The sequence below is a fragment of the Ambystoma mexicanum genome, chromosome 10 (assembly GCF_040938575.1).
Source record: "Ambystoma mexicanum isolate Mex_15411 chromosome 10, UKY_AmexF1_1, whole genome shotgun sequence".
Taxonomy (NCBI): Eukaryota; Metazoa; Chordata; class Amphibia; order Caudata; family Ambystomatidae; genus Ambystoma; species Ambystoma mexicanum.
The window spans coordinates 640250486-640263245 of NC_090932.1; positions in this window are offsets into that span (position 1 = coordinate 640250486).

A 12760-nucleotide genomic window follows, 5' to 3' on the forward strand; every position below is an offset into this window, starting at 1 on the left:
CAAATTTCATTAGCAACTGCCTCACATGCCAGCAATTTATGGCCGGTCACACACTGCAAGTGATCAAAGGTACAATACCCCGGCCTGAAGGACCCTTCCTCCACTTACACATCGACTACGTTGACATGATCAATGTATGTTACGGCTACAGATACATGATTGTAGTAGCATGCCCATTTTCAAGGTGGATCGAGGCTGGTCCCTGCACCCATGCAGATGCATTCAGAGCAGCCAAATTCCTGGTGAGGGAGGTGTTACCAAGGTGGTGGGTATGTGAAGTATTACGGTCAGACAATGACCCATACTTTGCCAATGAACTGTTCCAGCACGTAACTGCCCTTTTGGGAATTAAACATAAGTTTGCATGCGCATATCACCCGCAAGCAAATGGCGTCTGTGAACACCTCAACGGCCTCCTAAAAGAAGAGATAGCAAAGATCCAACAAACAACAAAAAAGAGTTGGCTGTACTGCTTCCCTTTTGCCTTATTTGAGTTGAGAAATAGGCCAGGGTCGGACCACCACCTCACACCCCACAAGGAGGTGACCAGACGTCAAATGCACCTCCCACTCACACCACCATCAAGGGCCACAACTGACTGCCATGCCGCAAGTACTGTTTTTGGTGAAGAAATGCATGAGTATGTCTCTTCCTTCGTTACTAGTGCCGCTTTTATCTCTCAACAGATCGAACGGACACAGAGCGGGTCGAAGAACCATCAGCAAGGAGAAGCAACCAACGAGGAACAAGAACAACAAGCACAGTGGACAGTGAAAGAGGGAGACCAGGTTCTCCTACGAAACTTCCGCAGAAGTTGGAACAATCCTAGATTTACAGGTCCATACATGGTGGACAAAATAGCCCGTAGAGCAGTGAAGCTCAGGGAAAAAGACATCAAGCCCTGCAAAGCACAGACCCTCACTCACCTCAGCAAAGGGGCCAATGCTTCAGCAACAACAACTGACAACAACAATGAAAAAGTGCAGACACTAGATACCTCAGAGGACATAACCGACCAATCACCAATATCCCACCCTATGATCAAGAGATCCCAGACAAAGCATATGAGCTAGCTAATATTAACTCCCACCACCACCAACTAATGAAGAACATTGTCAAACAACTTGCAAAATACACCACACTGTGTAAACACGTGCATGTTTTCTTCTCTTTTTGTCTCGCACATGCAGGTATTGCGTATTGCTACTGTGTATATAAGAAAGATAAGAAATATACATCACTGCCCAGGAGTAAATGCTACCCACGGACGATAACACCCCAGAAGCACTGTCACACCAGTTTGTATACGTTATAAAAAGGCCAAAATACTTGAGAAGAAGAATACACGTATATTATAATACATTCCTTATGATAATAGCTCAATCATTTCCACATCTCCACGCAGCACTACCTGCCCTAAGAGATAGGATGGTAAAGAAATCGTGGGAGCAGCTTTTCACCTGGGGATTGAACGAATACTTGGTAAGCAGGGCTTGACTAAAAGATACTAACAAAATAACACATATTTTGAGAGATTTTCAGGCGGGCACCTATATCATCTAAAGTAAAGGAGCTGCAGGACCGCAGCAAAGGTAAGAGAGATATGCCAGTGGTATTAGCAACTGTAATAAAAATGTTAGGGATATTGTTTACCACTAGTCTTATTACTGCTGCTGTCTGGCAAGCCTACTATGCTTTTTACGTGATGGCATCTCCATCTACTAACTCTTCCCCTACCATGGCTGCAACGAGCACGGTGTCAGGTGGTACAAGTAGTACGGGGCCCAACATAAAGAGGGATAAGGGTAGTGTTTCTATTGATGTACATGGGGTGGACACATATTTTACAGAATCAGCACATGTTTCTAACAACATGTGGTACAAGCACATGTCCAAAATTGGCAAGGATACGACCAAGGACAACTGCTATGTGTGCTCGTTGATCCCATACGCCATGAGCGCCACAAGAATGTTTGTAGCAACTGAAGTACCTGCAACAACTGCTGAATGCTTGTTGTATATAGTATTGTTCCAAACACGTGGACGATTCCAAGGGAAAAGAGCTACACTAAGATGGAAATCAAGGTCAACGTACCCCTATGAAGATAACTTCATTAAAACACTACCAATGTATGATGAGTCGTGGCAACTGACCAAAGAGCCCAATTACATAACAGATGGACCCAACAAAGGAGTGACAGAAGAAGTAACACTGAATTACCTACCATGCGAGTGGTACGCAAAGGAAGTTGCTGGAGAACCAGGGTGCTAGGAAAGGCCATTGATATTAATATATGGTAAGGTATACACTAAAGATGGATGGGTGGACGGAGTTCTGCGAAGCAAAATATTGACTTTGGCAAAGTCTCCGGTGATGACGGTGCAAGTAAAAAATGACAAATGCTACAAGGAATGGACAAAGAGTGCAGCACTGGTAACATGGTTATATAAAGAGGAGGAACCTATAACAATACTTCTACTCACTGCGCCCACAATGTGTTACCAGCATGATGGAGAAGTTGACGTTGGAGTAAATGAAGGTTGCAAGAGAACTATAAAGATTCCTGAGGGGGGTGCAGGAACAACAATTCTGATGGATCACTATTGGGCCTGTGGATCGAAGGCATACAACAGCCTGCCACCGTTGTGGAATGGAGTGTGCACAATGGTGCACATCAACGTACCATCACCGGTAGTACCACAGAAACACGTTAACATGGAGACCTTCCCTAAGATGGATGAAGGGAATAAAAGCAAGAAAAGGTCACTAAAGATGGGAGGAGGAAAGAAACGTAACGACACTGCCCATCTAACAAGAGTAAAAAGACAAGGAGAAACACTGACAGGGAACTACCCGTGGGGAAATTCAGAAACTGGCCTAAGCGACATCCCACCAGCACATAGACTATTTAGCAGAGCGGCTGTTGTTAAAGTCAGAAACTGCCCTAGCGACATCCCACTAGCACATTGACTATTTAGCAGAGCGGCAATGTTCTTTTCCTCCATCATACATCCAGGGGTACAGGCATATGCAAATGCGAAGTGGCTTCAGATCACTAGATGGGAGCTAATGATGACAATAAATTCAATGGTTAACGGATTCAACACAATAAAAGAACAACTAAGAGCGATCAGGATGGTGGCTCTACAGAACAGATATGTGCTGGATCTCCTAACAACAATGGAAGGAGGTGTTTGCGCAAAAATTGGAAGCTCATGTTGCACATTTAACCCTGCCAGCGACGAGGACAATGGCACGCTATCTGAGGCAGTGTCACAGCTGGCCAAAATGCACGCCAAGATGGAAGAAGAAACAAAGGGAGTGAAGAAAGACAACAGCTGGTTCTCTTACATCTGGTCATGGATGCCATCTTGGCTCTCAGATAGTCTTAAGGTTATGGCAGGATGCATAATTTTAGCAGTGGCGTTTGTGATGGGGATAAAAGTATGGAAGCAAAGGTCCAAACGCACTGCTGAAGAAATGATTGGTATGCACGTCCTTATGCCAGCTGAAGATGACAAACACACAGACGTCATTATTAAGGAACGTGAACGGCTGCGCCAGCAGATAGTAGAAGCAGACTTGTACCCTCCATCAAAAAAGGTTGAGAACCCAAGGAACCCGAAAAGCAACGTAGAGAAGTGGGTTTATTGCAAACCCGGTGGCGGATGTGTTTATATGTATTGGTCATTTGAAGATCATGTGGACCGTTATGGGCACTTGGCCGGAATAACAAAGGTATGGTGAGTATGAGGAGACAAGAGAGTGGATAATTTTGTAGTCGACAAGTCAACTAGAGGGGAGACTGAAGAGGAAAAATGGGATGATCCCTTCCCCCGATTCTCATCCAGACCATGGCCTACGACGTCACAACCCAAGCACCCACCGCAAGAGGAATTCAACCCACTCATGGCCACCTCAGACGTCAAGATCCACTGTGGCCACGCCCCACACAACCAAGGAGGCTGCCCATCAATCAACCCACATGCCAGAGCCTCAGGTGAAGCTGATATCGACCGCATGGATCAACTCGATTAGACAGCAACCACTAATACCGCCATCGTTAGAGATGCCATGACGACATAGCCAGCGTCAAGAACACACGTGCCACCAAGCACATTGGTCATACAGACACCAATCCACACTAATAACACACTCAGTGCTGTGACGTAGAGGACCGCTTACACTCACACATGCATCATTGTTATTTTCCACATAGGCCAGCTACAGCACTGCAGAAACGCAAGACTCCAGAACAGCTTATGTACATGCTTGCAGACGCTTCCTCGCCACTAATACCATGAAGACGTAACCACTGTATATGGACTAATGCATATGAATCTCCGTTGCCCCTTGCGACCCCCATATTATGGATAAAGTACCGCCACCCATAAACCAGGCTGTGGTAGGCGGCAAAACCAGAGTGTCCAGGCCGGAGCAGCTCAGACAAAACTGCAAGGTGCTGATCGCACAGAATAAGGCCCCGACAAGAGCCCCCAGCCAAGGCTCAATGTTGCAATCTACATGCCGCGCTCCCCATGCCAAGGTTACACCTGCCACTGCTAAATGCTCCCCGAGCCAAAATACAAATCAAATGCTCATAATTCTGCTCCAGCCACGGTCCCACAACACGTGACAAGACCGACCTGATATGATGCCAAGATCCAGGGACTAGAGAAGCACTGGGGTCTCACCTCTGGGACACAGACTGCAACAATGAAGTGACAAATCGGACACCAATAGCGATGGGAAAGACATGCACACCAGCTAATAGTCAGACCTGTCCATTGTCTGCCACTGACACATATTCATACTTTGTTGCCAGCACCAGGTACACCGCGAGCTGGGAACAACGATGGTCCCAGGCTTGGGGAGCTCACGAGTGAACCAATCGGAATACGAGGGGCACACCACTCACACCATTATAGTTTAGCCAATCACTAATAGTCCCCTTGTAACAATTCACTTGTAGCAATTATTAGGGACGCCCAAGCGCACCACATGACCCTTTCTCAACCACTATCTTTCCTATATGTGCCTATACTAACCTCACCACTCTGAGAGCCAATGCAAGGTGGCATTAGGTTTGGGAGCTAGTTCTCCCAGGTGACGTACGTAACCACATCATACAGCTAGAAAAAGGGCCTGCAAGCCCATCAAGAGCGAGTGGTCTCTCAGATGCCTATGACCTGTGAGCCCATCCCTGTTTCGTGTAATAAACAGCAGTAACTCTTTGCTCTTGTGTGTGCCTAATACTCTGTTGGGACGCGGGGGGAGTTGGGGCCACCCCAACCCTGGAGGTCCACAGACGGCTCTGCCAGCCCCCGGGTAACTACCCCGATGCCCCCTCCTGCTCTGCCATGACTTTTTGGTTGAGGGAAAGTAGGCCAGAGTGGGGTTAATTTGACAGACTTCTCATTCATCAGGAAGCGGCACACACGGATCCTCTTTTATCTTTATGTTGGAGGGTATGGAACGGCACCCTCTTTCCTTCCTATTCTTCCCGGTTCCCAGGGTGGTCCACTACAAGCTAGGAGGTAATGGAGTTACTTATCTAGTAGAAGATAGATAAAAACAAGTTTTAGTACATTTTATGGCCGATATTCCTGGAAGATTCACAACAGCGGAACAATGATTTGCAGTTTTACAATTTCCTGTGATCTGAATCCCTCTCACTTTTTACAATCACTACGTAAATGACTTCACAGAAAATGAACAGCAAGTTAACATTTACAAAAATGTTTTTTTTCACATTTTCTTTCTCATAATAGCACCAAATAAAAATACTCCCTGCTATATAGATATACCTATGCATCTAAATACTTCCCTCTGCTTTTTCTTTTCCTTTCTTCTCATTCTTCCGATAGTTCCTCTGTTTGATTTTCCTTTGGCTCATCAATCAGCTGCAAAGTGTGTCTGGGGTGACAACTTTTCAACTGATTGATGTGGACTCATTTCTCTTCTGGCAGCTTTCCTTTGGGGATGCAGATCCTGTAGGCGACAGGTGAAATTTTGTTTACAATTTAAAAGGGACCGCGCCAGGAGGGAAGGCATTTTGTCTCCTTAGTCTTGTAGAAGTAGACCCTGTCACCTACTTGGTATTCTTTTTTAGTTGTTTTTAAATCATAGTGGGTTTTAAACCCCTCTGCCAATTTCTCCAGATTCCACTGAGCATACGCAAAAGCATGCTGAAGGTGTTTTCTTAGATTCTCAACATATTCATGTGTTGTGGAGGCGTTTATCAGTGTCTGCTCTTGTGTTCTATGGAGCAGATGCTGGGGTAGCACCATTCTTCATCCAGTCATTAGCTCAAATGGAGACATTTTGTTCACAGAAGATGGTGTAGATCTGATGGCCACCAGGACAAGCAGTAATCGGATGTCCCAACTAGGCTCAGAGTCTGACACAAACTTCTTAAGAATTCTCACAATGGTTTTATTGTACATCTCAAGTCCCCCGCTAGAGGATGGGTGGTATGCCATATGGAGTTTCCTTTTTACACCAAGTATCTCCAACATCTTTGTCATCACTTCGCTGATGAAGTGACTTCCTTGGTCTGACTCAATCCTTTGGGGAAGACAAAACACGAGAAGATGTGGTTGATCATCAGGGCAGCTGCTGTTTCTGCCTTGCAATTTGGAGCCGGGAGACATTCCAGCCATTTGGTAAACAAGCATGTTACTGTTAACATGTACTTGTACCCCCTAAAGGAGCGAATCAGTTGAAATCTACTTGTAAATCTGACCAAGGCAGTGTCATCCCCCTCTTCTGGAGGGAATCTCGGTGTGTGAGTGAACTTGGCTGAAATTGGGCACACAAAAGTCACCCCTTCAAATATTGGTTGAGGGCCTTCCTCATGTGTGGCCAGTATGCAACCTCCCGGAAGATTTCTAGAGTAGTGTGAATACCCAGATGACCAGCTGTGGCCAAGTCATGGGCATGACTTAGCTTCAGGCTTCGGAATGAGTTAGGTACCACAGTATCTGGTAATTTTTTAGAAAACATTTTCGAAACACCATTTTCTCAAAAACATTTTGTTTTTTTGGGGTTTCGTAAGTAAAAAAAGGGTTTTAAAAAAGGGGGTTTGGGGGAACCCCCCGCATTTAAAAAAAAGAAAAAAAAGAAACATTCAAAGAAAAAAAAAGTCGGCAAAATTGTGTCGAGAAAATGGCATTAGAAAAAATCACTATAAACCAGGTACCACCCACTGGTCCCATCCAGAGATGGATCTAATTACCAACAAACCGTCTTGGATTCAGAACATTTTAGGAAACTTCATCAACACTCAGAGATCCTCTTTCCCAATGTAATCGGTTTCCATTAGAGGAAAGTTCATGGGGTACTCAATGTGTTGGTAAAATTTCCCAATAATCAGATCCCCATTTTGTTCCGTAATTAAACCAGCATCTGGGGTCTCCTTACTCCACTGAGCAGTTGAGAGTTCATTGTGAGCAAGTGTTCGGGACCTGGTGACAGCAGTGACCTGGATTTTCTCCAGCAGGTACTTGATCTCCAGGAGATCCCCTTGGATGGCTCTGGTTTTGGCCAACTGATCAGCCAGGTCATTTCCAGTTTTGTCTGGTCCCTCTAATCTGATTTTTTTCTCCAATAGCTGGTCATCCCATTAGAGGTGACCAGATCATCAATATTTTGTATGAGTTTGCCATGCATGCGTGGTTTATTATCTGCACACAGCATGCCTCTGGTTTTCCAATTGATTAGGTGCTCCACGATCCCGTTCCGGACATAATCTGAATCAGTGATTATGACCAGTTTGTGGGGTTGGTGTTGCACGGCAATGAGGATGGTCTTGTGAACTGCCATCAACTCTGCCACCTGACTATTGCGGGGACTGATCTGGTACCCTGCAGAGGGTTCCGGGCCATCATCCACCCAGGCATTCACAACGCCGGCCACCAGTTCCTTTTCCCTGTTGTCAACATGGTAGGAGCACCCACCCACCTAGACTGTGGGCATCCCCTTGCACGTGTCTTCTACGTAGAACTTGTAGGGGGAATTCAGGTATGCCTCCATGTTGTCTTGGGTTTTGAGACTTTCGTCCTCGAAACAGTTTTCTCATGCACAATCATGCAAGTCAGCCAAACCTTACGCGAGGGACTCTTCTTGTAGTAGCCATATCTGACCTCCACAGGAAAGCCTTGTATGGACAGAATCCAGGAAGTAATTCTGTAATTACTCACATTTCTTGCCTGGATTCTGTCACTTTGAAGATATTGCAAAGGCTGGTGCGGAGTCTCCACACTGATGTGCTCCCCCTGGATGAACGGGCAATCATTTTTCAATGCCCACACCGTTGCCAGGAGTGCATTCTTGCAATTGTTGAACTTTTCCTCCACTGAGGATAAAGTCTTACTTGCATAGGAGATGACATTATTGACCTTGTCATGCTTTTGATATAATTCTGCTGTTAAGCAAGTATTCGAGAACCCACGTCTCCAAGAGGAACTCCTTGTTTTTGACAGGGTAAGCTAGACAAGGCGCTTGTGAGAGGCTTCTTTTGAGTTGTTTCACTGCCTCGGCTTTTTCTGGACCCCACTCCCACTTGATCCCCCATTTAACAGATGGAGCAGGGGTCTTGTGACCTCTGGTTAATTCTCAATGAACTTCCTACTGCAATTAGTCAGACCGAGAAGGCTCCTTAGTTCACACAGTGTTGTGGGGTCTTTTAGTTTTAGTAGTGCTTCCACTTTCTTTGCCTGGGGACAGAGACCCTCAGGGGTAATTTAATGTCCCACAAAGTTTACACGGGTCCTACACCACTGTGCCTTCTGGAAGGACAGTTTTGCTCTGGCAACTTTCAACTGGGTAAGAACATAGCGGATTTCCACAATGTGTTCCTCCACAGTTCAGCTTTTAATCAGGACATCGTCCACATAGGCCAGGTTACCCCTTTCACCCAAGTCGGGCATGGCCTTATAAAGAAATATGTTGAATTAATTGCCAGAGTTTATACATCTGAAGGGAGTTTGGGTCCAAGTGTACTGCTGCCCCCGAAGGTAAAGGCCAGCTTGTACTGGTCCTCCCTACAGACGGGTACTGTCCAGTATCCATTGGTCAGGTCAATGGTGGTGTACACCTTTGACCCCTGGATCTGTGCCACTCCCTGGTCAATGTAGGGAAGAGGCCATGGGGACATGTGGACCCGTTTGTTCAGCTCCCTAAGGTCTGCACAAAGTCTCCATTGGCCATTTGGTTTTAAAATCCCCAGTACCGGATTATTAAAATTACTGTGGACTGGACAAATTATCCCACGGGACTCTTGGTTTTTGATAATTTCTGTAAGGGACTTCATAGACGTGAGAGGGAAGTGATATTGCTTCACAAATACAAGAGTCATTTCAGGGTCCATGGGAATTGAGGTAGAATGTATCTCAGTGCGATCACAGCCGTACGAGTCCACAGCAAAGTTATCTTGACAATCTAAAAACACCTGTTTCAACTTTTGCTTTTGTTCATCCGTCTCACAGGCATCAGCGAGGTTGACCCGCTCTTCAACCATCTGTCTGAAGCCTGGGAGCACCTCAGGTTTCGCAATCTCAGCGTCCTCCTCCAGCTGTGTGGAGAGATCTCTGGTGAGGGTGCTGAACTGGACAGTAGGATTCAGGTTTGAGAGGCAGTCATTGTGGACCTGGAATATCACCTCATCCTTCCTGATGTCAGAGGTCACCTCTTCCCCCCGTAAGGGCAGGAAGAGTACACCAGGAAATTGCCCCCTTGCCAAGTGAAGATCCTTTCTGGCGTCATGTCATTGTCACAGTCATAACAGTCATTGGGGATTGGTCATATGATTTAATTTCCTAAGTCCATGGAAAAATGCTGGTCATCAACCGCCATTCCAATAATGGTGCCTACTCCCAGAGTGATACTCCTAGGGTCGCTGTTATCCACCAATATTGGAATGGTGTTGTGATCTAAGTCAACTAATGGTGTTGGGTTTAATCCCAACCCCTGCTGTTGGAGATGGTAATTGAGGTGTATATAAGTGTGCGGATTTTGGAATTTCTGCCCTCTCTTAATTTTTAAGGAAAGTGGGAATTGTCGGGTCCGTCCTGGGATGGTGACCTCCTCTCCAATTAGAACTTCAACTGCATACGGCAGCAAATGAGCTGACCGAAATGCCTTTTCATATTCATCAAAGCCCATGGGGTTGCCCCCTAGTCGGGACCAGGCCTTGTAATTTATAAGGTCCAAATTAATTGCGAACCGATTGAATATTTCACTGCCTAAATAGAATGCAGAAGGGACATCTCGGACAACCCAACAATTATGCTCTATGCTTTTATCACCTATGGAAATGTTTAGCATACACCTGCTAGGCCGGAGATGTTTGGAACTGGGAGTTTCCAGGCCCATTTCCCACTTATCAATCAATTTAAATGTGAGAATGGTCGGATCTTTTGGGAAGTTTTCTGAACAACGCTTCACTGATGAAGCTTTTTACATTATTCAGGCACACTCTGGCGAGAACAGGCTCCCTCCCCTCATTTAACTGAATAGGGAGGAACAACTATTAACCCATTTTTTGAATATCAGCCAGGCTTTGAGCTAGTTTTTCATCACTTTTGACTACAGGACTTGGATTTTCAGATTGGGGATTGGTATAAAATGTCAAGGTATTTCCTACCAGTGTGGAATGCCACTTGAAACTGGAAGGAAGGTTGATTTTCAAGAATAGAGAGGTGTTCCCATCACCAGTTTGTTGTCCTACAGCAATTACAGTAATTTCAGGTATTTTATTATTTTGAAAATGGACCTCAATTTTGTCAGATTTTTGTTCAACCATGTGGCATGTGCCATTTAAACTGACATAGTTGATGCTTTGTTTTAATTTTATTGGCCGGTTAGTCTGAGTCCAGCAGACCTTCTTCACAAAGTGTATCAGGGGAGACAACCTCCGAAGGAGGTCATTTCCTAATTTTTATTTATTTATAATTAACATTTCTAAAGCGCACATTGGCCATTGGCATCGTGGCACTGTTACAAGACAACAACCTTAGCTACATAGTACACACTTAATTACAAAAATGAAATACATTCATAATTACAAAATGTATAGTACATGAATGACAAAGAGGAGAAGGGGAGGAGGGAGAGGAAGGGGTGTTAGTTGAATAAGGTGGTTTTTAGAGCTTTCCTGAATGCTGTGAGGGAGGTCTCAGCTCTAAATGTGTGTTGGGAAGGGCGTTCGACAGTTTTAGTGCTATATGTGGGAAACCAATTCAACCTGCTTTGGCCCTTTTGATGGGAGGGATGCGCAGTTGGTTAGCATGACAGGTTATTTTAGGGCGTGAGGAAGTGTCTCCGACAATGGTTTCGGATAGGTAGGGCGGGGCATCGAGTGTTAGGTACTTGTATGTTAAGCTTAGGGTCTTCAAGGTGATCTGTTTCTTCACAGGGAGCCAATGGGTGTCTTTCATCGCTTGAATAATGTGGTCCCTTTTTGGTATATTTAGGGCTGCTCTAAGGGCGTTATTCCGTATGACCTGGAGTCTGTTCAGATTTTTCTGTAGAGGTGCCTGCTAGGAGGACATTACAATAATCTAGTTTGGCTCCAATGGTGGCTCTGGTTATGGAGAGTCGGTTCTGCTTGGAGAGGAAAGGTTTTACTGCATTAATGAGTTTAGTGGTGTGGGCAGAAGGGGAAGCAATGGCGCTACCCTGGCGCGCCATTGATAGAGTGGAGTCTAGGGAGACACCTATTGTCTTTACTGAGGAGGAGACAGTGATGAGGGAGTTGTCAATGGTGAAGTTACATTATTTTTGATCCAGCTTAACAAGTGTTTCTTTAGGGCCGGTAATAATAATCTCTGTTTTGTCTCCATTGAGACATAGCCCATGTGTCACCATTCAGGCTTGGATGGTGCTATAGATCAGATGGCGGGCAGCAGAGTTTGGTCATAGGTGCCTGAGAGGGGCAGGATGTAAAAGCAAAATAAATATCGAGGCTGAGTACCACAAAGGAAATACACCAAACATGGGCTATAAAGATTCACAGATCTTTTATTCTGCGCAGTTCACAAAGAAACATAGGTACAGATAGCTATCTGGCTCTCAACACCCCGCAATGAGTACCAGCCCGTCAAAGAGAGGAGAGAGAGTGCTGGACATATAAACATTCATATTTTTATGCAGTTTTCAGAAATATTGTCCAGCCCCTCTACATGTTAATAATTCGTGGTCTAGAGTTCGTGCCTAGTTCACATACAGGTTATACAGTAATATGCAGACGGAATACATAAATTTGCATTTCTATCAAGTTACAATGGTGATGTATATTCTCGGATCCCGCGGTAAGCCTTAGTCTATATCCCTTCACAATGTAGTTCGGCCTGTGTCTACGCTTGAGATTTACTCTGTATTGTCCCAACGTTTACACATGGATGAGTCTTATGTGCGCAAAGACAATACTCAGATGGCAGTTCATACGGAGCGCAAGGTCTCTTTACCCAGTCTAAACAGTCGGCTCTCAGAGAACTTAAACATTAACAGAACTCAAAGGTCGGGAGGCTTGGTTGCAAGTTGAAAACACAGTCCACCATTTTAGAACAGAGAATCATACGAACAGAAATCTGAATGGCAGATGACTCTAAAATGACAGCAAAGTCGACCCGAAATCGGAACTTTGCAACACAGTTTTCCCCATAGAGCAACTAGTCTTAGGCCAATATAAATCAAAAGGAGGCATTATATGATTTCCGTTTAACAGGAGAACCTGTGTATCATCGCCATAATTCATGT